This window comes from Solea solea, chromosome 12 (genome assembly GCF_958295425.1).
Source record: "Solea solea chromosome 12, fSolSol10.1, whole genome shotgun sequence".
Taxonomy (NCBI): domain Eukaryota; kingdom Metazoa; phylum Chordata; class Actinopteri; order Pleuronectiformes; family Soleidae; genus Solea; species Solea solea.
The window spans coordinates 7,166,782-7,190,427 of NC_081145.1; the positions used below are offsets into that span (position 1 = coordinate 7,166,782).

At 42.2% G+C, this 23,646-nt stretch overlaps 1 protein-coding gene across 3 annotated transcripts in view; it reads right to left on the reverse strand.

Annotated features, from left to right (window-relative positions):
* Positions 1 to 23,646, reverse strand: part of LOC131469607 (uncharacterized) — a 218,414-nt gene that overhangs the window by 13,526 nt on the left and 181,242 nt on the right. The window lies entirely within an intron of this gene.

Below are 23,646 nucleotides of genomic sequence, written 5' to 3' on the forward strand. Positions count from 1 at the left end.
CTTTAATTGGTCTAAAAAGGATGAATTACAAAAGAGAATGCAAGCCTCCACTTTAAAATGAAAACTTTAGTCCCATTATTATGCTTATATTCCAAGATTCTTCCAGCAGGGAGCACTATTGCATCATCACACAAGAGACAAGGAGTCAGCATAATCAATAGGGAATTTCAAAAATACTGCCAAACTCGTACTCAAACATCTTGGAGATATAAGTAACACTTAAATCTTGACAACAACAACAATAACACGTTCAAAAAAAGAATGCAGTTTCCTCTGTGTGTTGTATTCCTGCTTTTACAGCCATGAATCAACTGTGAAATTTCTATATAAACAATCACAACACAAAGAAACCAGTTTGGTCTAGAAATAACAAAGCTCACAACAGTACTGGGCCTGAGAGAAACTACAGTGCACGGATCCAGAAAGCACAGCCAGTAAATGAATCACAGACTCCTGAAGAGTGGGGACACAATGCCACAGTGTTCTATTGCTACGGAGTGCTGCAGGTTTAGATCATGGAGGAATATCAGGGATTAGTCAGTCGGCCATTAGACAGTGAGAACTTTGGGCACACTGATGTATGGAGCCTTTCCTCAGGCTTCCCAGACACAGACTCTCACTTCTTAGTTTACTTTGGCCATCCACTGCCTCTGCTTCTTTTAAAATTTGGAATTAGCATCAAAATGTCATTTCTAAGAAACATCAATGCCAACAGCTTGTCTGTTTCACCTGCTGATGTGTGCCTTTGTTGTCCTTTGTACCAAAAAATAGAAAAAAAATAAGAGTATTACACTATGCCAATAATAACTGTGGGAATGTAGCACATGGGCATTAATTGCAATGGAACTATCAAAACACATTTACAGCAGGATGCATTGCTCCTCTGCACCCTATATCTGCATTTGGTGACTGGTCAAATGTGCAAATATGGAACAATGCTGTAAATATGACCCCCACACCATCATCCTTATTTATCCCTGGAGATATTTTATTGTCAGGGTCATTTGCAAACTGAGCTCCACTGATAATTGCAAGTGATCAAAACAGATTTGTGTGTCCAGATATAAGCATATCTAAAGGAGGTTACAGAGGTGTACGTCATTGTTATGCGTCACGATTAAAGTAACACAAAAGACAATTTGACGTCCAATTTGAGCATCTGCAGAAATCTGCATTTCAAACCACCTACAAATGTGGTTTGAATGAGATTTGAGAATGAAAATGATTATTCTTTATAGCTTTCAGCAACTAATTGATAAAATTGGAATATGCAAAACCCCCCAGAATTCTTTTTCCTGGCAGATTGAACAAGGCCTTTAAGATCAGCATCTGATTTAGTTTCTGTCCTAACCTCCTGAGTGCCCCCTCCAACATCCCAGGGGGCTCAACCTTTATTGCATTGATTTAATTACACACGGGGCTCTTATTTACACAGCCAAGTACAGGTAAGAGGTCAGAGGTGAAATAATGTAGTCCATATGTCATATTTACCAAAAATAAAAGCTAAAAAAAAAAAAAAAACTGCACAGACAAAAGTATTGTTGAACAGAACACTTGAGTAGTGTTTGCAGAAATGAAAATCTTAGAAAAGATAAAAGAAAATTAAACAATAATACGACCCAACATTATTAGGAATGGGCCTATACGACTAGCACAGGTAAAATCACTGGATTAGACACCGGTAAATGTGAGTTATGTACAATGTGTGGACTTATATCTGTATCTCAGTGTTACACACAATTAAAGACAGAACCAGGTGATGCAGAAATCTGATAAGTCGACATGGCCTACAGCACTGTGTCTTACAGAATGAGCTACAGAATGTGAAATTACTGCCCTGCAGCCGATGCATCCAGATATTTTCCTGACAAAATAATGAAATAGTGAGACATGACCCTCCACATTTACCCTAAAGGAATCACTCCCTGCCATGATTTTCCCTGGCTCATCCTCTGGTAAACATCCTGGAGGCATTTAGCAGGTTGAAAGGGAGCCTTGAGGCTGAGAGCTGGCTGGGTTTAGGCCTGGTTGTGAAAAATCACATCCCCTCAACAGCTCCACAGTATCTGAAAGCCAGAGTGTGTGCAGCCATGTCTTCTACCGGTGGGGAGAAACCAGTATGAATGGCCCATGAGCTGTGAATCCAGCTCAGGGAGACAACAGTCACAATCATACATCACAGCCCCAATTGTATTTGCTGAGACCGACCTGCGAAGTTTGGGGGCAGAGGATGAATGCTTCGAGCAACACAAGGAGCAGCATGAGGATCTCTAAGGGCCTTATAGAAGTCACACCACAGCCTGATTTGACACTTTATGAAGAGTGAAGAGTCAATTTATGCCCAAACAAATGTCCTCTCTTCCTTCCCTCCAGCTGTGTGGTGCAGCTTGGAAACTCTTCCTTGTAGAAATCTCCTCCACACAAGCCAAAAGCTACTTTGCACACAGAGTGTATGTGACTTTGGTACAGCTTATTGAGTTTTATCTTGAAAAGTATAAATTGTTCTTGGATTGAGCATAAGTACAATGTGCTGGTAACACAAATGAAATCTAGGCAGAAGTTGATATCAAATTCTGCGCGACTGCTCTAAAATGTGTTCCATAAAAGTGTGTTTTAGTGGGGTTTTACAAGTCAATTAAGGCTGTGTGTGTGTGTGTGTGTGTTCTTTAGGCCTCCTGTCAAATCATCAAGTTCCTCAAGCAGTGGCGCCCCATATGGCTTCACCGCAACACCACCCTGATGCTGTAGACTGCTGAGCGTTGGAGAACTGCTGTGTTTGTGGTATAGGTGCATGTTGTGTGGGAGTTTTTTTCTCCTCACTTAATCAAGGGGCATGTATTGGTTTTCCTCTGAGATGAAGGAATATGAAAAGTCAATTTCCTAAAACTCATTTTCCTGTCATTTTGGTGCAGGATGTATGTGGTGTTGGCTTGAGTGAAAATCTCTGTCGACTCATGAAATTGGTGCCTTCCGCTTGTAATTGGCTTTACATTTTCTATTTTCCAAGAGGCTCAGACCCACAATGAGCTCCATATCTCTCAAAATCGGTTACCTGAAAAAGGCCAGACGCTCAGGCATCCCTTCCCTGAGCTATTCACCATTTCAGTTTATGCGTGCTCTGTAACCGGAGAGCAGCCATCGTGATGGTAAAAACATACCAAGATAGGCAGATATTTCACATCTGTGTAAGATACCACACAAACCTCTGCAGATATACAAGGTATTCTTAGTAGAGCCGAGGGAGTGACAGCAGCAGCCCGAAGAAGCCAACAATGAATCCTTTTATAATAATATAAATCAATAACTGGTATTAGCACGAATTTCCCAAGCTGTTCAGCTTCTCCATATGGTCACTCACTGAAATATCACCACACAGTAGCCTTAAAGAGAAAAAGAAGGGGAGCAGAGGAGAGGAGAGGAAAGACCATGCCAGGAAGTGAAGAGGATGTTCAGTGTGCTGAGTAGCCCAGGAGGCTGTGTAATCGGAGGGATGCGGGGGTGGGGGGTTGGGGGGGGGGATCAAGTGGCAGAATAAAAGCTGTCTGACTGCTCTCATCACACCTCTCCCAGCACGACTGGTCCAGTGAAGGGAATGCACACAGCGAGAACAGCTGGCCAAAGGCCCGGATGCGGGGCGCGCCGCCAAAACCTTGGTCAGCGTGCCTGCCCTACTCCTTCTGTATTTTTGGAAACATCCATTATGCAAGCAATTTGCTTTTAAGATCTTTGCACATATGTCCATTCACAGACGGACCGGGGCGAGAGATGTGAGGAGAACTCGGCTTGCTTTCACACACACTAATTGATAGAGCGGTATAGACTGTCAATGAAAACAAACACAGGTGTCCACTCACATGACGCACGGTTATCATCTATTTTCCGCTAAATGGAAAAATAATTGACAAATTTGGCATCCTGTTGTATTGAAGAAGAGCTGAAAGTAGTCAGTGAGGCCATTAACTCCTCAGGAAAATGTTCCCATAGACTTTCTTTTTGTAACCAGTGGAGTTGCCCCCTGGTGGATGACTGCTGCTTTTGACTATGTCCATTTTTATGCACAGTGTATGCACAGAAGTCATGGTAGGGAATGAATGTCACACAGTTGTCTGTCAGGAACTGGTTATTTTCCAATTACAGGGAATAATTCATTAAGAGTCATCTGTCGTTGTTCACACTGTGGTGACGTTGTGTCAGAATGTGTGGAAGACGCTGGAGAAAAGTTCAAAAGAAAGAGCGAGCGCAGAACTGAAGGAGGACTGTTATACTCGTGCCTCCCTACCTCCACCAACCATAACCCCACCCTTAAACCAACGTGGTTAGCTGAGCAGTTAGGAAAAGGGAAGGAGTGTGTACATAGTGTGTGTGGGAGTGTGTGTGTGTGTGTGTGTCTAAAGGGGGTTTGGTGTGTAATTCCAGAGGCTCCCCTTACCCCCTCCCAACTTTTTCCTCTGTCTTAGACGGGTTTTTCTTTCTTCTATTTATTTTTCTAACCACTAGATTCTGTATTCAAACGTTTCCATATTGAAAACCACAACATTCCACAAACATGATGGAATCTTTGTTTTAAAGAGTTTAAAGATTCATTTTTCCTCCTTTTTTGACATAGTTTCCCTTATTTCTGCATGTCTACGGAATATAACTTTGGTTACTCTGGTTCGGCAAAAATGAAGTGGCGAGGGTGAGAAGGTAAAACATGACCGAATAGAACAGGATATTAGCAGAAGGACAACACGAATTTCCTGACTCTCACAAATGTGACAACCTTATCCTTAATGAACAAAATATCTTTCTTTCTTTCTTTCTTTCTACAATCTAAGTAGATCAATATTTTCCTGCCTCTGTTTCTGCCTGGGGCAAAGTATTTGGTTGCTTCCCGAACTTCAGCAAAGTTTCATTAAATCTAAAAGAAACCTCAAAATGGAACGGGACAAGGGTTCATTAATGATGACTCTCTGTAACCTCAAACTTAATTATTGCAGTAACATCTGGAGTTGTCTCGCAGAGCTTGACTCGTGCTGTGTCAGCAGCTCAGGATACAGCGACAGGGCCCCAAACTAAATAGTGTCTTGAATGAACTTGTTGAAAATACCACAAATATATCATCAAATAAAAGTAAAACACAAAAATCAACTGTGTGATTCCAAGTCTTGGCCAGAAATGGCCTTTTTCAAAGAGTAAGTGGTGAGTTCAGATGTTCTTGTTTCCAACAGTGAATCACAAAACATCTGAGGCTGCACACTTACTTACTTTGGGAGACTGACCTCTGACCTCCCCATCTACACAAACAAAAGGTGAAGGATGAAATATAGTAGCTTTAGCTTAAATGTCAAGAACATCAAGGACATCATAAATCTCAAGTAATAACTGTGCTTCAAACTGCAGGCGAAAACAGAAGCAGCAAAAATATAAGAAAAAAACTAAAAACATGTTTATTTATTCTTTTTTGAACATTTTAAAAGTAGGATTTCCAGGTCCTGAGCGGTGTTACTGTGACACCTTTTCTCTTTCTCTCATATTCAATATTTTACTTCTATACACATAAACAGTAAACCCAGAGGCTGATGCATGCTCCTGCATGTGCTCACATAAGAGCTACAAATGCATGTATTAGTATTATTATTTCCACCATTTCTCCAGGGATTGAGTAGTTCTAATGAGCATTACTTAAAACGCTCCCATTAATCAAATGCTAATTTAAGAAAACATTACAAAGGAAGACATTTATTTATACAGGAACTGCATGTTTTGCTCTATTAACATTTACAAATACAAGCCAGTGGTAGTGAGAGGCCTTCAGGCCCACTCCCAGGTGAAAGTCCTGAGAGGAGACTGGGCAGCAGCAGCAGCAGCAGCAGCAGCAGCAGCAAGGTTACAACCTCAGAGTCAGTGGCCTCAAGGGATTCAACCTTTTCTTACTGACCCGTCACCCACCCGCCCATAAATCAAAGAACAAACTCACCTAAGACAAGTATACACACGTAGGAACGGGCAGCTGATAACCATGTCCACACCTATTTATCCTCATGTGTAACACATGCATGGCAAAACAATGATTCAGCAATGCAGCTGCTTCTGTTTGTGCAGAAAACCTAAAAAAAAGAAAGAAAAAAGCTGGGTGCATCAGAGGCTAAAGTTTTAAAGCGGTACTACTGTACATGAAACTAAATATAAAGTGGTCTGTACAGTACCAACCATGTTACGTTTAATCTAAATCAAAATCACAACTTGGTTTCTCATGAACACATTTTAGTTTAGTTTTTCCTGACAAGTATGGGGTGGGGTGACGTCTGACTTTGAAGTGTGATTCACAGAGTTTGGGAGTGGCAGACATCATCAAGGAATAATCAGGAGAAAGTTTGTTTGGATGCACCTCCAGGCCACACTCATGACCTTTCACCTGCAGGGACTACGCTGGCTTGTAAGACTTGGAGGGAGGTTTAAATGCATATATCAAGACAATAGGACTGACAGTCAAGTTCCAACAAGTGGCCGTAAATAGGGGTTTTCTTCAAACACTGTGGGAGCAGGCTACATGAACACACAAAACTACCTGCAAACTAAGTTAATGTTTGCAACAGGGATGTCACTATATATAAAAAAATTCAATATTACTTGGAAAGTGGGATGAAAAATTCACTTTTGAACTATAATGACCTGCTGAAAATGCATGCTGCCATCCCATAAGCAGCACCCCTTAGAATGCAGCAGAGGTAAAAGTTCCCTACCATGTATAAAACATTATTACATAACAATAATAACAAACACGTGAGACAGACTCCTCTCTCTGCAGGTAGTAAGCAACCCCCTGCTTAGGTGGAGAGACATACTGCGTGCAGTTCTGTGTAAGCTGGCTCATGAATACCTGTGTGTGCCAGGCACATCTGTGAGCGCTGAACACATCTGTGAACAATAATAATAATAGCACTAATACTAATAATAATCGTTTTTGGCAAATACTATCAGTAAATAAGTTGGGTCTTTTTGTTTGTTTGTTAAAAGCTGTCATAGCTTGCTCCTGTTGTCACTAATTTTCCATTCAGGGGGTGTTTATTCCATCCTACTCTGCAGAGTGCTGTATGTTACACTAGCAGCACTGTTAATACAATGATTAGAATTGCAATGAAAGCTGTGACGTGTGTGGACGGGTCACTGTGTCATTATGAATTCGTTGGAGCATGATTTTTGGAAAAAGGGACAGCCCTAGTTGGCGATTAGGGGAGATGGAAATAATTTCAGTTTTAACACACATGCAGTGACTGAGTGTGTGAGAACACATTTGCACACTCCATTGAGTCTAATTGGACATACGTGGATTTCAGTGTGAGCCTACTGGAGCTTTTATGTCTAATTTTGGCAGATATTCTGTGACAGATTGGTGGTTTTTACAGAGTAATGCGTATACTGCTATTTATTTCGAGCCTCAGCACATGAATCAAAGTTTTTAACGTTGTCTCACCGGGGTCACAGACTGGCACACAAACATTTAAATCAAAGGGCTGAGCAAAATCAGGAAGTGATTCATTTCCTCTCAACTTTGACACAGGTAATGTGATGTAGTCTGAGAGAAAAAGTCTGAAATACATCATCATCAATGAATTCCATCCTTCTTAAGTTTCTCTGTTTGAAAGCACAATGCTAAATGCATCATCCTGTCATTTTCATTCTTCCCCTCACTCTGTCATTGTTACTGTCTTTCTTTCTTTCTCTAACCCAAGAGCACATGAAAGCAAATCTCTCCCGTTTGGCATTATGTCACAGGAACTGAGAGGCAGGTGGAGGATGGTGCGAGGAGGAAACAAAAATATTTGTAAAGGATTCCGGACGGACGCTCATGGGGGGAACGCATGATTGACAGTCATGGTTTAATGCTAGAACCAACACAGCTAACTCAAAGAATAAGATCCTGAGCTGAGGTTATTGGGAGTTAAGTGTCTCGGGGCGAGCCTGAGTATAGTTTAATTTCTGCAGCGCAATTCAAGTATGTATGGTAAGGGACGGGTGGAAAGCATAGCAAAGGAAAAAAAAAAAAAAAACATTGAAAAATATTTTTCTCTCCCTTTTTTATTCTTCAGTCCAATTTACACCAAGGCCAAAATCAGTAGTCTCCTGGCCAATGGTAAAGAGGGAATTCCAGGCCCAGTGTGCTTGAGTCAGGACCAGTATTTTCCAAATGCATCCTGCCTGCCTTTAAATAGCCCAAGGAAATGTCCAAATGACCTAATTATGTCTCGGGCTCTCCTAAGTAGCCTGTGACATGGTATTCAAAAATACACACAGTCACAAAACAGCAGGACTTTAGTGGAAGTGAAGGATACTTCTCTCTCTCTCTGTTGGCTTTTATTAGCATTATGGTGGGACAGTGGGCTGGACACTGTCTGTCTGTCTGTGTCTGTCTTGGTTCTCAGAGCTTTCCTCGGCCTGGGCAGACCTTCAAAGACTCGCTGCGGCTAAATGAGTTGTCCAGATCACTTCATCACACGTTAATCTCCGTCATAATAATACCAACTGCAAACTCTGTTTCAGCAATCCAGTCAAAGCTAAACTGACGTTCCAGCAAAAAAACAAAGACCATTCAATAATTGTTTCTGTTTTGGGGTCCTGACACTGTGGACCACTTCAGCAGCTTATCACACCCACAGTAGTGCTGGTGGAAACAATAACAATGAATCCTTTTCAAACAAAAGCCTCACTCATACCATGTAAAAGTGAGGAATCTGACTTTTTTCTTTTACTATTTGTTTATTTACTGCTGCGGGAGACAAGGTGGCATGTATCCTGCGAAAGCCACTTTATGGTAATGGTTGAAAATAGTCAGGATAATTAAAGCAAAATGATGTGGGAAGTGATGGATCAGTTGGCGTGCCTAGCATTCCTGCTCAGTGTTTTGTCAATGGGCCACCTTTGTAGAGAAGACTCTTTATTTGCAGCTGCAAAAACCATCTATAAATACCTAACAGGAGGGGAGACGCTGACCTTGGGCAGCAACAGGATCTGAAATCAGATATTACCAAGTTCAGCAATTCACCTACAAGCATTATGTCGCCTGGGAAATCCAAAAGTCATGATCAGGAGGGAGAGAGAGAGAGAGAGAGAAAGAGGGGGGTGGGGAGACGTGAGGAAGAGGAGAGGAAGTCAAACAGAGAGGACACATAGTCCAGCTCCCGCAGCTCTGAGTGCTGAATGATAATCTACATCAGACCAGAGAATATGAGCGGAGTGATGAGAATTTACGCTCAACACCACCCTTCAACTGCACTCCACTGATTATCGCTTCCTGCTCAGGGCGATTTCCACACTGCTGGTTTCAAAAAAGAAAACAATCTGCCCTGTATTTTAATTTGAGCTAAAACTACAGCCTGGTGTCCAGTGTTGAGGTTACTTAGTGATACATTATTGTAAAATCATTAAGTTATTCAATAACAAGTCGTGCTAGTGATTATAATTTACATCTCAGTAATAATATTACAATTGCTAATAAACGTACCATTGCATTAGTAGGCGGTGATTTGTTGTTTTTGACTTTAGAGGCTCAGGTCATGGCAGGTCACATCGGAAGGAATATGCAGATAACAGTGAAAGACAGGACGGACCAATGTTTTGCTTTGTTTGCAGTTCTGCTGCTAATTTTGTTTCAATAAAATGTCTTTGTTTCCAAAAGAAACTTGTACAGATTGTATTTACAAAAGTAATATAGAAAAATATTACTTTTGATACAAAGTAAGTTTTTTAAGTAACTTATTACACTTCCAGAGTAACGTTGCCCTACAATGCTGGTATATAAAAATAAAGCTATGTGTAAAATGAAAAATGCTTCTGTGTGTTATATGAGATATTTTTGATGTGTACTCAGACATTGGTCAGACAAGCGTCACATGTTTGTTTTTGTTTTGTTTGTGCTTTTTTAAATATGCCACTCCAAAATGCAGCAGATATAGTTACATGTAAATAAGTCCCTCTGTGTGCTGTTCACCTGTAGACTAATCTGACATCTCTGCTTACAGTCAAGTGATGACATTATCATTTTCATCATTGTTTGCTTTGCAATAACAACAGATTTAACAGATACAAATCAAGACCATTGTCCAGGAATGCTTTTATTACCTATCTGATCAGTGAGTGAAGCACTCTCTTTCTCTCCCCCCTTCTTATCTTTTACTCTCATCTCTCTCTCTCTCTCTCTCTCTCTCTCTCTCTCCCTCGCTGCCTATTGTGGGTGTGGCTTGTGTCTTGCTGTGCCTGCATCAGGAGGACTACCTGATGTGTCGCTGTACAGAATGGGACTGAGGGGTCTGCAGTTGAAAAGGGGCTCTGTGCGGCATCTGCAGATCACCTTACACAACCACTTCCTGCTTCCGACCCGCTCCTCACAGGCAAGCCTGTGTGCCAAGGCCGAAAAAAGCACAAACAGAGGGGTTCAGTCCACCCAGTGGCTGAGCACAGGACCTTATTCATCCTCTTCCCAGAGCTCCTCCCTGCTCCTCCACCAAACTCAGGATAGCTTTATTTGAAAATTCACAAATATTCCCCTCTCAGCGGCATTAAGATTAACTGGCCACTCATTCCCTCTCTTCAGTGGAGCTTGACAGACAAACGTCAGTGCTGCCCCCAGACTGGGGAGGTGAAACACGCTGGTGTCAAGTATTTGTAGGATGTCTGTCTGTCTGTCTGTCTGTCTGTCTGTCTGTCTGTTTGGTGCAGCCACACCTCTGGCATCTGTCTTGTTACATAACAAGGAAAAGAGAGAGTCAAGGGTCATTGATAAAAGGACAAGCCGAGCTAAAGTTATAGCGATAGATCCTGGTGAAACAGTTTCCTGTGGAAAGACTGTCACTGCATGGGAGCAGACGCAGTCACAAAACATTTACACAGCTTGTGTAAAGTGTTGTGCTTTGCTGCTCAGTTTTTATAGTGCAGGAGCATTATTGTTCCTCCTTGAATGTGGCAAGGTATTCACAGAGATTAATCATCATTTGTGTAAAGTTGGGAGTGAGCGTTTGCAGGAAATTTGTAATTCTCAAGCGAGAATTCTGATACAGAATATAAGGGCGTTATCAGTTTCACAATATTGCATCAACACAAGTGTCTCAATACCACCATGGACCAATGACATATCAAACAATTTGTCTTTGATTTAGTTTCATCTGCAGCGGAGCAGAGCGCGGGAGGTGAGAACGACAGAGAGATCGTCCTGCGTGCGTCACACACCGCCTCCGTAGATCTACTTCACTGCAACACAAAGGTGTGAGTGAGCAGAGCGTGGATGTAGGAGAGAAGGAGACTACGATTTTGAAATTGTGGATGCTCCAGCCGCAGACATGTGGAAGTATTTAAGTTTCCATGTGTCAAGAAAAGAGAAAAGAAAAAAAGACAAACAAAAAACAACATGCAGACAATGCCGAACTGCAGTGACGTACACATCGCGGAATACGGGTCACAAGAGAGGCCACTTGGAACTTTGTGACCCCAAAAAGACTTGAGAAGGTGTTAGAGAGAAAACATTCACGACTACACTTCTCCACTTATTCAGACATTGATTTAAAATATTGCCCTCATTGTAGATGAGGGTAGATGAGTAGAAAATAGAAACAAACAAAAAAACCTGAGGGTAACATCATCCCTCCAGAGATGTGGATTAAGAACAGCTTCAGGTTGTTTTGATAACACGTCTTCCCTTCGGCTACACTATTCTGGTGAGCAGCCATGCTAAATGTTACAGCATGTTAAACTGGAGCTTCACAAAGGATTGAATTCATTAGCAGAACAAAAAAAAAGGATGAAAGAAAGTTTCAGAACAAGGTTGCATCACTGCTTTTTCACATCAACCAAACACCGTAGAAGTCCCTCCCAAGAGCCAACGAGATTACAAGATTTATCTGGTGAATGTATACAGTATACACAATATATATACCTATTACTCGCTCTGTACAAAGAGACACAAGCTAAAGTTACACAGAGAATAAAAGTGAGCGTCTCACTCACCACAGATGGGTGCATTTCACCTGCTATTTTCACCTACAATCCATGTTCTACTGTGGACTTGTTTCTGCATTATTATCAAATCATGAGATGTTGTTATTGTCGCATCCACACGATATATGATGAAACACGACACTGTCGGGGGGTGGATCCTTTTATGTTGGCCTTTACTGGTTTAGTGTAAATAAGCAAACCTGGCGTAATGAGGGAAAGAAGGGTCCCCCTAATGGCAACACTGTGCAGTCTACGGAATGTCGTAAAGGGGATACAATTATACGTGCAGAGGAGAATGGTGCATGATTAAAAAAACATCCCTGTCTGGTGTGTGTGTGTGTGTGTGTGTGTGTAGGCGTTGGAATCATGTTGCTATTCCTGGAATGCCCACATTGTAGTCCCATCTAGACCTGGTAAAAGTGGGGGGGGACAGGAGCTTGGGTATCGTGGACTCCCACCAAGTTGAAATATTTATGCAGGGACCCAATGAGGGCCAAGGGGGCACAGGTATTAAGATTCTTGGGGAAATGGCAGAGTGGGCAAATAAATCTTAAAACAAACAAACCAAGAGCATTAATAATGACTCTGTCACTGGAATGGATGTTTTCGCGTTTGCCCTTGCATATTAAAAAGGGAGGGCCTAAGTCACAAGCTGTTTTCACTACTGTCCTTGTTGTGTTCGACCATTGGTCATTGGCCTTGTTTTTCTACTTTAAATGCATTAAAACAGCACCTGATACGTCCATTCCTACCAGGGGGATAAAAAAACATTAGCCTGCCGGCTCCCTGGGCTTCCCCCTCGGATGTCAGCCTCAGACGAGGGTGAGAAGAATGACGCTCTGTACAGCCACTGCAAGAGGCCATTCATACAGCCACAGCTCAGTCACAGAGAGTGTGTAGCACTGACCCATGGTGGCAAGAACAGAACCAGCACTGATCCAGTTCCTGCTGTCCCAAAGCTGCACAACACCAGTATTGATCTCATCCGCGCTGGACAGGACAGCGCTGCGGAGACAACATGTCCACTGATTCAGTGGGATCACTGCAGGGTCTGACCAGTGTACAACACGGCCACTGATTCAGTCAGAAGGACAGACGTCTGCAGGATCCTTTTCAATTGGCTCTGTCAACACCTGCACAGATGAGAAGTTACACGAAGAAACTCGACTCTCTCCAGGACTGAATCACTGCAGCCTGTCAGAAACAACGCTGCTATTACTGATTGAGCTCTATTAAGACATTGCGGTGTAATAGACCCAAACCTGTGTTTACAGGGCTAATCTCTGGTCGATCAACAAACTTAGTCAACCTGGTCGACGGTGATTTTTTTTTCCACTTTCCCTATTTCCTCTGCCATACTGAACAGGAGGCCTTATTATGGGTCGGTGGCTGAGCGGAGGCAGAGGAACAAACCAAAGGTCCCTGGCAGGGCTCGTGTCGCTCCCCTCAGAGCTGCACAGGCTCACTGGAGACCAGCGCTAAAAGCTGGAATAGAGAAAGTGGCTTCTGTGCATTGACCATGTATGCTCAACCTCTGTGACTTCACATACCTGTGTGTGAGGTGAGCAACTGGGCCAAGCAAAAGAGTGACCCCAGAGAGAATGCTGTGTACTTTGGAAAGTTTCTCCACCCAGTTCACGAGCACTTAATAGCACATTTATGCAAAACTGACAAAGAGGATGAATTTGATTTCTCTGTCTCTGATTCACCCAAAAAGGCCCAAATCAAACTGAAAGCAACAAAGTGGTGCTGACATAATAGTGAAGCATTCTTCGGGCAGAACATGAAGAAATCCCCCCGACAATGTTATATATTAGCACAATATACAAATGATAGAGATGGATATAAAAAGAAGCAGTTTAATGAAGAAGAAACTGAGAGTTCAAATGTGTTATTCTGTTACTTCATTCTGTTTGACACAGGAGCTGCTGGTCTGCCTGTGTGCCTGTACTTCATACAACCACACTTCAAAATACATTAAAATATCACTTTAACCTTGAATACAAATTCTATGAAGGGCTGTAACTTTTCATGAAAACTCAGTGAAAATCACTAGACATGTAGAGTCTCAGTTGTATCTTCATCAAGCTGGTCTGTCTTACGTTCATCTCATCTGGCTCGCTGTGGCATTTATCTGATAAGGCCTGAAAAGGGGGCACATCATTTGGATCCTCTTTATAGTATATATAAGCAAGATAATGTAACCGCGTCCTCCCTCACATGAATCATACTTTCCCTCTGCTTCCTATTTTTACAGCTGCCGCACAACTTGATCTGCTCAAACGCTTTATTCCTCTGTGACTGGAAGAGACAAGAAGCCCAGAGTGTTTGAGACTCAGGTTCTCACAGTCACTCTACTTCCTCATACTCTCTGCATAAACAGCTACCAACGATCCCCTTTTGACCTTCCGATGCAGCCAAGCATTCATGCCCCAAATGTGTGTGCGTGTCTGAGAGAAAGCGAGAGAGCGAGAGAGAGAGAGAGCGAGCGTGTAGAAAGCTCCACGCACGTGCTTTACAGACTCTTATCTGAAAATCAGAAATGATTTAAAGGCTCTGTTTTTCTTCTTTACTTTAGCCAATTGACTTTTAACCACACAACATAAAACCAAAAAAAAAAAACTGTCACGTACTAACACTTGGAAAGCATTAAAAACATTCAGATATTGTGCTGACAATGACCAGCATCTGAGACAGGATACAATATATGAGTCACCAAGGACTAAGATGCCATAATAGTTTCTGAAATTAGACATAAGGATAAATCAGGATGTCAGACACACTTCGTTCGTGTTTAGAATTGAGAACTGCTGCTTGTGCTTTTCATTACAAATTGCAAATTAAAAACTTTCAGTGAATAACAGAAAGGTATTTCTTTAGTGAGTTCTACAGTGGAGTGTGCCAGCTTTCTTTGCCTTCATAACTCTGCACAACAGTCAGATGATTTCCATTTGCACAAGCCGAGGTAAAGATAGAAGACTGTAATTTGTGTGTCAAACTCTGTAAATGCACCAAAAATGCTGGTGCTGCACCCATGAGCAGCTGATGAATGTTGGGATCGGAAACCCTGTCATAGTCCATTTAAAGGCCGCAACAGAGGGACTCACTGGGGTCTGTAACCCTGTACCTTTGACCCCTCGGGTCAGCATTGAGGTTCTAAGGCTGTTTTTATGCAGCTGCAATAGAAAAAAACTACTTGTCTGGGCTGTGGTCGGCCTTTTGCGCTTTTGCCCTAGTTTAATTTGTCATGCCAACACCGCGTGGCCAGCCATTTGTGTTGGCACAGCTTGAATCTCTGGGGCAACAAGAAAGCCATTAATCTGAGGCTAGTGGGTCTTCAGGGACCATTGGTCACTAAAAAACACCCTGATCTCAGTTAAAAGATTCAGTTGAAAATAGTAGCCACCATTTAGGAAATATGTAAAAATATTTGAACCTGCAGAAATGCTAAATAAACAGAAGCTGTGCTCATGCAAAATGTGATTAGTTGACTTTTGAACCTTCTCTGTTTCTACTCACTGGAGGACAGAGCACCCTGCCTGATGCATTTTAAATGTCCGCTGGATCAGCTCGACATCACTGTAACATGAATGAAAGGTTGTCATAACACGTTCCTTGTGTGATACAATATAAATCTAAAGACCAAGAATGACATCAGAATTATTGTTTTCACAAAAAAAGACACTTGCACTAAGAGTTCATGCACTGAAAAGTATGCGGAGGAGTAAGTATGTGCAACGGTTCCAAGAAAAGAATAACAAACGATAATCTAATGGGTGTTTTTTTTTTTTCCAAAAGAGAGTAGACTCTGCATGCTTTATCCACCTTGCATACCAAGCATGTAGAGGAGCAGAGGACAATTAAAATGAATTACTGGCTCATAAACTCTTAAGAGGACTTCAACATGTTAAAAGCATCGCAGATCAACCTCAGAGAGTGAAAAGCAAAATCTGCTTTGCTGTTTTGAAGTGAAGACATATAAATAGAACATTTATCAGGGACATTCTCTTATCTAACATTGGAATACCTTTCTTTCTATGGCAAAGCCGGCCAATCACCATTCCTATAAACCAGCAATGAGAGAAGACAGAGAACGTTTGAGTGTGTAATTATAACGACTTAGTCGCAAATCAAAGGCCCTCATGCACTTAGCTTCAATGAGGATTAATGGTGTTTGCTTGGTAAGGGCCTCAGTTGCAGGTGGGTTTCCATCAGCCTGCTTTATGCCCATTTTAGAAAGAAAGAAAAGGAAAGGAAATGAATTTCATATGATGAAGAATGGCGCATCGATACAACGTAAATGTGAATAAGTGCAATGGAAACACATTCAGCTGAGAAATGAAGGACATAGTTTAAGAAATGGCACATGAGCTTCTGCATTTCACTGCACTGGGAAATGTAAGAAAGTGCAGATGAGAGGAGGAATGTTTGGACTGATGAGGAAACCACAACATTCCTCAACTTAGTGCAACAAGCAAATATTACGACAATTGTAGTTGGAAGCAGCAGCAAAATGCCGTCATGTATCAACAGCTACTGGCGCTCTTTATTTACGCAGCAAGAAGTGCTGCCCTTTCTTGCTGTGTCATAATTTCCATTCTCATTTCCTTATGCACGCACATGCCCACAGTTCCGGTCACACTGAAACTGAAGGTCCATCCGTCCAGCGTTACACACATGTGTACTCAATCTGACATTCCATTCCAGCAGTGCTGATGTCACGCCAGGAGTTCTCCTCCATTTTTATGTCCCTGTATCCTTTGAGTTATACATCTGTGTGCACGTATGTGAGGTGGATGTCCTCATATAACTTTGAGAGCAAGCTGAAACACAGAACCGTTAACTGCATATAAAAAAATATCAAATATGGACGTAGTCTTCTGGCTTGGTGTGTTTAGTGCTGTGCAAATGGATAGATGACACAATTTACTTCAAGCGGACCGTCGTGCACCTCTGTGAAGCCGTGAATGCAGAAAGACCTTAACCTTCTTTTATGGTGACCCAGGCTTATATACTACTATAGGATGGGAACACGCAAAAATGCTCATTTTCTTTTACCAGTTTTTTGAAAATCTGCAATACATTTCAATGGAAACCAGGTCAGTGATGTTGTTTCGCCACGAACGACAAGCTGATTCCACAAGTTCCATCTATGTTAAAAAAGGGAAAACATAATAAGGGGAAAGAGTCCCTGCTTTGAGTGGGAACATGACATCACAGTAGTAAAAATGCTCCCCTTGATAAGGCCTGTGACTTCAGTAGGTTATATTTATGAGCTTACTCTGAACTTTTAGGAGTCCATATGTTGTTTGTCTGTCATGCCGTCGTGTTATGTGATTGTGTTCTGCTCTTTAGGTCGCCTCAGTGAATATTGGAACATGTAATATCCAAATATGTAATTGTTGGCAATCGCAGCGTATAAAGAGTTTATAAAAAGGAAGAGAAGTGAGGCTGCGGTAAGGATGAAGAAATTGTCCTGAAAAGCCCCGGTTATAACCTGCAATGTTGACATCACAGCAGCTGAGAGTAGACTGTACTGCGGGTCAGAGGGAGGTTGTTGATTTATACTGTCTGTACTGCGCCATGTGATGAGCATGGTGAATCCACCTGGCAGAATCTGTGCCAGACTTCTTCCTCAGCAAGACAAAGCTGTGGGTGTGGGCAGTCTCGAGGAGTCTCATATACCCTCAGGCAGATGGATGTTAGTGACTAAGGCCAAAGATTGTTTTAGTTTCCGAGGGAGGATCTGAACGTCCCGGAGACAGTGTCAAGTATTTTTAGAAACTGTTCCCCTCTTTGTTAAATGACTCTCACAAGTCTTTGGAGCAACTCACCAAATCCCAGTCACTACCCAAAACAAACCAACACTGTCCCGTTCCATTCATTTTCCTGGAAGACGGAGGGAAAAGAAAAACGCAACAGTAACAGAGACGACGATGACACATCAGACGGTACAGTAGCAAACTGTGAGTCAGACGCTCAGACTGGAGAGCAGGGAAGCATTTGAAGAATTGGTGACTCTGTGGAGTGTGTGATTCATTGCTTGTGTGGTGAACCTCACAGAGAAGGGCAATGCCACCAGGCCTTGTTAAATCTCATCTGTTATTTCATATTTTCCAAGCATTAGCTGCTTTTATTGCCGCACCAAGACTCACAAAAGCCTCAGGGCCAAATAGGTGTGTAATGGCATTGATTTGAGTCTGGCTGGTTGACTAGCTTAGTGAGAGAAACCTGCAGGCATCATACAAGTCTGATCCACTCAGCAGTCTCTAAAACTTCATGAACTCTTTCTCACTCTCTCAGTGATTAAACGGTCCCACATCTTTCCCAGTACTAGTCCTTCTTTGCCACTCATCCTCCTACTCAGGCTCCATTTTCCATCACAATCCCTCCCTGTTTTCTTGTCTCTTTTCTTCCTCCTTTTTTCTTTGGTCCTCACCAGCACTTTGACTGTCTCTTTGGAGACAGACGCTTTAACAAGCCTGCCCCAGTGGGCCGTGCACAGTGAGGGGAGGTTATTTTTAGATTGCACATAGATTAAAAGTGGAACGTTTTCCTTCATCCTTGTTAAAGAGTGTTTTTTTTTCTCTATTTTACTCTGTAAAAGAGTTTAGCATCTCTGTGGGGGATCTTGTGTTACCTCCCCCACACGTACTCTTCTCTTGCCCCCTCACAGACTCGTCTCACTCCCCAGAACCAACACAGTCCTCCTCTCCAAACACTGACATCATCCGACTGACCAAACTCCTTCCTCTGCCTGTGGGGGCCGTTTCGTCCTGTCTCAACAGCATGAAATGGGAGAGTCTCAACTCTTGACACAAATCAAGGAACGTGAGAAAAAAACAAGCTGTCAGAGAACACACATCTGCTACAGAAAAAAAAAAAAGCCCGATCATTTCATCCAGTGCAGTTATCCTCAAATGACCTATTCCTCTGCAGCATTACTACGACATTTTGGTCCACTTTATTACGTTTCACATTTATTTGCATGAAAGCTACCAATGTAACCGATCAGGACCTTCTCAATGACAGAAGGTTCCCTTCTGATGAGGAACAGTGGTCCGACATCTAAACCCTGCAGTCTTTTGACTGTTCAACAGGCAATTGTCACTTCTAGGCAACAATGGAACGGAATGAGAAGAAACACAAAATATGCTATTTTTAAATGTACCAAGGGAGGATTCAAGGCAATTTGTGTTTCTTTTTAACAAATAATGTCAGTGCACAACAGTGACCCACGTGTTCCAGTTCTCCCTCTTGAATCTATTGACGTGCTACACTGTGTTGTGCTGGTAAGATGCCATAGTATTTACGACGTTGTCCCAGCTATCGCACTTCAGCCTAAACTTCCCGCTGTGGAAGCCGAGTAAACTAAAGCATTCACCATGTTCAACCAAATCACGCTGAGCTGAGCTGCACTGTACACTGCACTGCACTGTGGAAATGCAGCTATGGATTCTGAAAGCTCTGTAAATGGGGCTGAAAGACTAAAGCACACAAGTACGTTAGTTATAATTAGGTCAGAGGTTTATCCAGGATCTGAGAGGTGATGGGTGAGCTACCTTCAGCCTTTTCCTGTTTGAACCGAAACCAAAATCTGACTTAAAACTTCTGTTTCTACAAACTCATACACACACTTTCCCCACCATGTGGATCACCTCATCTCTGGCCTGCACCAGGGAAGTGAGTGGAGGCGACATGGCCCTCTAGTTTTTACTAGTACTACTGTCACTGACCCGTGACTGGGTTTAAAGTCGGATAAAGCTCCTGTTTCTTTTCTTGAATGTGTTTTTTGCATCGTAGTTGTTTCTTCACCCTGAACTTGAGGAAATGACCTGTACAGGAGTGGGTGATACCGAATAGTTTTTGGCCTGGCAGAGACTAAGCAGGAAATCTTCCATTAAAATTCACTTAGGGTTCTAAGCTCTGTGGTAAATATCAAATGATAGACAGAAGTTCTGCTCAAGTGTTTATAATGTCCTTCATCACAGTATGACCATTGGGCCCCAGCTTGAAACATGGGAACTCAGCTGAAACAAGCAGTCGAGATGAATCGTAGATCAGAATCGTAGATCGCATGCTGAAATGTAAAGCTTCTGATTGACAGCTGTGTTTCACTTTGGCTACAGGCCCTTGTGCGTTTGATCAAAGTCTCTTTGCCCACAGGTTTTTATTAATTCCCTTGCAATGGAGCCAGAACAAAGAGCAAAGGGAAGGAGCAAAGTATTGTAAAATAGTTAAGAGTCAAAAATAAAGAGGGAAAGCGATAAAGACAAACCAAGGGAGAAAATGAAGTCTAATCACAACAAAGTGCTCTGCTTAGTTACAACAAATCAAACCACATCACCACTTCTTCTTCTTCTTAAGTACATTTTATTGATGCTTTGAGAACTGCAGTTAAAAAGGGAACTCATTAGGGCTAATTGTCGATCACACTTTAAAAAAAAAGAAAGAAAAAAGAAATCTATATATTCTTACATGTAAAACACATGGTGCACCTCAGGAGAGCATGCTCTCCAACACAAACAGATGAATACAACTGTGACACCACAACACACTGACGCCCCCACTGTTTCTTACTCACAACGAAAATCACTGGAAAACAAAATGTCAGCAAGAATTATGAATTTCTTTCATGAAACAGAATAGCTGAGGTCCAGCACATGATTTCATGAGCAGGATGCACTTGAATGCCTCTGGGAATGTGAAGAGCCCTATGGTAACTCTGGCTCAGTCCCAGCCTTTGCTGGAGGGAAACCTGATAGTCATTCCTCTGGTCTGCCCACCCTCTTTCCCCCTTGCTGCTCTCCTCTGAGTCTGTCACTCTACTTGAAGGAGGTGTCTGGACCACAGAGGCAGTCTAATGTCTCCCAGAGCCATACCAAGTTGAAATCTGACTGCTTTCAGTAGCAGATGGAGACGCCTGGATACAAGAGAGGCAGAGTGGAGGAGAATTCCGAATAAGAATCAAAGAGTGATAACATCAATGTTCTCTGCTGTCTATGAGATTCCTTATATCTCCTTCTCCCCAGTGTCTGCCTGTGTCCTCAATACAACTAAGCTCCTTAGATGTGTTTCAGCTTCTCAAATAAAAACTAGCTGAGAGAAAGAGGCATTTGTGGTTGAGGGGATGATCTGCCTATTAGGTTTTCTATTGTTAGACCAAATCTGAAATCCCAAGGTTGCTTTTTCAGAACTGTGGCAGGAAAAGTGTTTCTGCTTCAGTGCTGCACAGCACTTAAGTTGTTAGCATACCTGGAGCTGTGCCTCCTGCAGAAAGCATTCTCATTTAGCCCAGGCTCGGTGGGAATAATAAGTAGACATAATTCCTCAGTGGGCCTGGTTGCTCTGCACAATGGCTTACACAAAAAACTTTAATTGTATTCTCCTTTTCAAAATGTGCAATGATGAAACTATATCCACTGCTTTTCTGGCTGATAGTTCTTCTTTTCTCAGACTTTAACATAAATTAACCACAAATGTGTGTATTTTGAGCATCATGGTAGGACAACGTTACGTTGCAGGGTTCCTGTGTATTTTAAACCTAAAATGAAGGCGACTGTGAACACATCCAGATTTATGTGGCTACACAACTACAATACAAGATCCAGAGTCACATGCACTTTTCCAGAGTCAACATCCTTATGATAATACTTTTTGCACGAGATTATTTAATACTGTGCTAACAAGTAGCCAGACGGAGTTCCCATGGATACATAAACACCACAAAGGTGCAAAGCAGCACTACACCTCAAACTGGCGAGACCATTGTTAGCCCAGTGAGTGGATATCAATCCTCTAATCTGTGAACACATTATACTATGTTTTGTATTTACATGTCATACCACTGCGTCTCACAGGGAGAAGCTGTGTTAGCTTAGTCCAGCTGCACAAGCCCACTCGCTAGATCTACCTAAAGAGAAAGATTAAAAAAGGCAGATTTCCCACAACCTACAGAGCAGAAGTGGACAATGCAGTACGCAATGCTGTATCAAATTTTGCTTTTATATGTTATCAAAAACTTCATTTGATACTGTGGCCTCAAGGAGATCCTACAGGGCTAATAAAGATTAAAAACACACTAATCTCTAGTATCAGCATTCATTTTCAGCCTCAGTAGCTGTCTAGGTGCTGATAGCATTACACCAAACTGTCAATCTCAAGTCTAACAGGAGATGGAGCGTGAAAAGACAGACAGATGAAGCCGCGCTCAATGAGATCCCCACTGCTCTGACCTCTCACGTCTGCTTCCACGGTCACACATGGTTCACATAACAAATCTTTCTCCTCATAGGCAGTTTCAAGCTTAATGCAAACCCAGAAATGAGATATACACAACTGTGCTGAGGTTAAGTCTAGAGGGTGAGCACTGACCTTCCACAGCAGAGATATAACCAACAGATAGCCACAAGGAACCAGTTAAACAGAAGCATATGTAGGTTTGTGACCGTGACCTCTCACACACAGAAACACACGTGTACACTCTCAGCTGGTCGTAACAAAGCAGATGACCTCTTTGTGAGTAGTCAAAAATTCAGGGTAAGGCAGAGGAAAGATGCTACAAGAAACAAGACAAAATAAGACTGTGTGCACAGATTCTCTGTGATCAGTAACCCGGATTTGTTTTGGGCTTGGCAATGAAATAGTCCTCTGAAGCATGGCGCGTTTGCAGAAATAACCAGAGTCAGTCTCTGGTCCCTTTAGATTTCCAGAAGCAAGCAAATTAAAGGTACATTTCAACCTGGCTGACACTCCCCTTAAATGGCAATGTTTAACTTTAATTTACACTGAAGTTTGTTATTACTCCACCTCATCACTCCAACCATCTCCACCTCCTACTTTCACAGCCCCAAACACCTGTTTCAACTCTATAAAATGTGACTCCATTATCCTTAAAAAGTAAAAGTTAAGCACTTGAAGCCTTCGTGTGAACAAACCACACATTTTCCTCAATGTATATGAAACACAGTGAGCTGTGAACTCTGCCTCTGGCAGCAAACACAATCACTTACTGAGCAATCACTTTATCTGGCCAACTTTTAACACATCTCATATAGTCTGTCTTGCTTTATTCCCAGAATCTGTGAATGTGTGTTTCGTTAAGTGAGTTAAAACACACACACACACGCACACACTTATGTATTTTCCACTATCCCTGTGTTGATCCCTTTTGACAATTCCATAACTCCAACCTTAATCACCACAACTAAATACGTAACCTTAACCTTTGCCCTAGGCCTAACCTAAATCTGGTTGTAACCTGAACTCTGAAAGCGAGTATTAAGCCTCAAAATGGAGCCTGCTGCACACACACAGGCAAAGAGAAAGAGGTTTACGCAGCTTTTCTTAAAACAGGCCTAACGCAAACCTAATCCCAATCCAAAAAACAAAACCAGTTCACACCTAACCCTAAATTTAACCTAATCACAATTAACAGGAAACTTAACCTGGGCTTCAACAATTAGGTTCTGCCTCATTTGGACAAAGCATGAGGACTACTAGTCCTGACAAGTCAGTGTTTATGCCAGAAAAGGTCCTGAAGATGTAACAAAGTACACACACACACACACACACACACACACACACACACTCTCTCTCTCTCTCCCCCCTCCCCAAACATACTGTCAATGTTTGGCTGTGCCAGCTGTGTGAGCTTGACGCTGGGTGTGGGGTGTA